Source organism: Acartia tonsa, chromosome 1 (genome assembly GCF_053477335.1).
Source record: "Acartia tonsa isolate MP-2025a chromosome 1, ASM5347733v1, whole genome shotgun sequence".
NCBI classification, from domain to species: domain Eukaryota; kingdom Metazoa; phylum Arthropoda; class Copepoda; order Calanoida; family Acartiidae; genus Acartia; species Acartia tonsa.
Genome location: NC_137260.1, coordinates 62,757,939 through 62,761,369, shown reverse-complemented (window position 1 = coordinate 62,761,369; position 3,431 = coordinate 62,757,939). Strand labels below are relative to the sequence as shown.

The 3,431-nt window shown below is 27.3% G+C and overlaps 1 long non-coding RNA gene across 1 annotated transcript; it reads left to right on the top strand.

Moving 5' to 3' along the window:
• The first annotated feature begins 1,349 nt into the window (after positions 1–1,349).
• Positions 1,350–3,431, top strand: LOC145326271 (uncharacterized). Its single transcript, XR_013881809.1, has 2 exons — positions 1,350–1,627; positions 1,990–3,431. It is a non-coding gene; the product is annotated as an uncharacterized LOC145326271 (long non-coding RNA).

Sequence of the window (3,431 nt, the reverse complement as noted above, 5' to 3'; positions counted from 1 at the left end):
AACTTACTAAAACAATTACCTTCCTACAGAACTTTTAACTCAAGTTATTTCATTTAACGAAATAAAAATGAGATACCTTGCGTCAAAATTTCATACTACATAAATAAAATAGTTGAGAACATAAGTACATCTTGATTTTAAAGATCTTAAGGTTTAAGTAACATATCTTAGGATAACTGGTAGCTGCGCTCCTAGCATCCAGACAGAAAAATAAAATAACACCATCTTGAGATTTTAATGATAAACAAACCTTGAACAACTCAGGACTTCGTGAATTTATCCAAAAATTTTGAAATTAATCGGATCATTAATTACAGAAATATTAAGCTAAAGACAAAAAACTTTTGCCTTTACATTAAATCAATAAGAAACATCTAACATGTCTAAAGTAACGAAAAGAGCTAACCGTTACGGACATACAAATGTGCGGGACCTAATTATAGGAAGGCTTTGCTCATAATAACTAATAATCTTAATATAATTTCTTTCTACAACGCACTAATCGGAATGAATTAACATTAAACAAGAATTAGATATAAAAAAATGTAATGATTCAATTTACAAAATAATTTTGAAAATCAAAATATTCTGTCTGCTTGTTATTGTTTATCTTTTTGTTGACGCGCTAGTTTGCCGCGAGATTATGCATGATTTTGCGTGACGTCATTCATAATTGGTCCCCAAGATTGGTTAGAAACTGCTAAATTCTTGCATGTTCCCTTTAAGCCAGTCCCCAAAGTCTGAGACTCCTAAAAATTGAATATTCGATCCATTGTCCCCTCCCTTACTCCCTGTTTAATAGGGGACTATTCACGAACGAGAGCAAGTGATTCTAAGCACCTTCCAGCATTGCTCCTTGCTTTTTTTTAGTGAATATATAAGGTTTGTGTTTAATATTTGGTTTAACGGCTAAAATATTAAGTTTCACCATGGTTTTATATGAAAAAAATTGAAATTATAAGAATTTTTTGATAAATTATCATCAAATGTTTTGTTGAATTCAAGCTGTTTTTTTTCTCAAAAGCTTTAACAAAGTATTTACTAAGGATCAATGCTGGAAGGAGCTTAGAATCACTTGGTCTCGTTCGTGCATGATCCTCTTTTACATTATTGATTATGTTGAAAATTATAAAAATCTACATTGAATTAAACTTACTAATAGTACCTAGTCATGAGAAGTAAAGTTTGGCATAAATGAGAAATTACTTTTAAGGTTTACATATTATTAATTATTATTGTTATTATACGTGACATAATGTACACTACTAAAGAGTAATTTTGTAATGGAAATAATTCATTTTTTGGCCTGGTTATCTAAATCTAAATTTTATATCAGGTACCTAGTTAGGAAAAAAGAAAAAGTTTTTTAAAAATCAAATGTTTTTTTTGTAAGTGGTCAAAATTGTCAATAAAAATAGTTTAATACAATGCAATAACAATAGGAAAACAGAAAAAAAACAATACTTATGCTTTTTAAAATATTTAATAATAAAAAATTATTTATTAAAAAAATTATCAAAATTTATTTTTACCTTTTTTTAACAAACATTTGTTAGCTTTATTATTATATTTTTACATTTGCAGCATATTATTATTTACACAATTACACTACACATGCACTTTTAATGTATTCTAGACCTTTTGTTATGCAATTTTTAAAGAACAATAAGTCATAAATAATGACTCCTTTATTAAGAATTTCTGGCTATTATAATGATATTTTAATACCTAGACATTTTAATCTGAAAATTAATTCAAACCCTCCCAAAATTCATAAGTATCTTTAAAGCAAAAATTTTTTTATAGAAAATTAAAATAAAACACTTAAAATTAAAATTGCCTGCCTCACCCTTTTTTGCCCCCCCTTCTCCACCCACTCAACCCAGGTAAACCCTCTGAATGCCATTGTTTGAAAAACTCAAAGGAGGTAAAGTTTAATGGCCAATTGCTCTTTATAACGCCATGACATAATGTTTTGATTCCATTAAGGGACCCAGTGTAATATTATTATAATGTTAACCCTATGAAGAAGAAAAAAAGACAATTTGTAATATGATTTGATAATCAGGTGTCATGCGAGATGTATAGATTATTATTATCTCCTTGTATTTTATATGTATTGTTGTAATTTACGGGACAAATTCTGGGACATAAAAACAACAATTCTGTATAAATTGTTCATTCTTTAAAACTAAAAAAAAATATAAAAATCACCAAAAAAATTATTTTTGTACATTGCTTCCCTTATTATATTATATATTCTGTTATTAAACTTTTCAACAAAAATCTTTCATTGAAGTGGAGCTTAAATTTTCTAATTTTAGTTCAATTTATTTAAAAACACCAACCTAACTTTTTAGGGCTAAAGTCGACATAAAGATCTCAAAAATAACCACGAAAAAAATGTCCCAACAATGAATTTAAAAACCAAGCACAATGTTTAATACATATCTGTTTTATTTTATTTTTTTACTCAAAAATTTGTTCTCTTTTTTTTGAGAAAAATTTGCTAAAATGTTTGAATTGATTAATAGGACAAACTTAACATGCAAGATTATATAATTGTTACTAGGGTTGGGCCGGATATCCGGCCATTTTCAATATCCGACCGGATATTGAAACTATCCGGATTCCGGAAACCGGATATTGAAATAATCCGATTATCCGGCGTTGGCCAGATATCAAGCCGGATACCGGATATCTGGCTTTATAAATCAGCCGGATATCCGATATCCGGTCAAAAAAAGTATCCGGTCCAACCTAATTGTTACTATGTGTTCTTAACTTTTAACTAGTCTTTTAAATGCAATCCTTATATTATTAAACTTTTATACATTGAAAAATGAAATTTTTTCCAATTTTATTAAATATGACCAAAAAATACAGGGTGAGTCAGAAAAAACTGTGTTTTGCTTTTTCCGAGTAAAAATATGGAAAAAACAAATGAAAGTCCTAGTTATCTGTTGAAATATACATCAAATTTATTCAATGTGTTTTAATTATTATATCCTTTAATAACTTATAATATTTCTTTTTTAGAAATAGTAAGAAACACACGAAATTAATTTGTTGTATTTTTTAACAGAGAACATGAACTTCAAATTCCGCGGGGTTTTTTTTTGACTCGCACTCTATTTAAATTATTTTTACCAAATTAAAACAGGGTTTTATAAAAACCTTTTTAATAATTATAAGCGATATTACTTAAGGCATAAATTAAAAACTTATTTTGATTGTTTGTAAACATAAGATTTTTCATTCTGAACCCCTTTTTCTATGGGAGGGAGGGGTTAACCATTGATACATACATAATTAATTATACATTACATAATATTTGATTATTATTATATACTTGTCACTAATAGTAGAAATAATATATTGTTGAATATTTCATAAAAAAAAGATCAATAGTTAATAAATGTTTGTTAGGA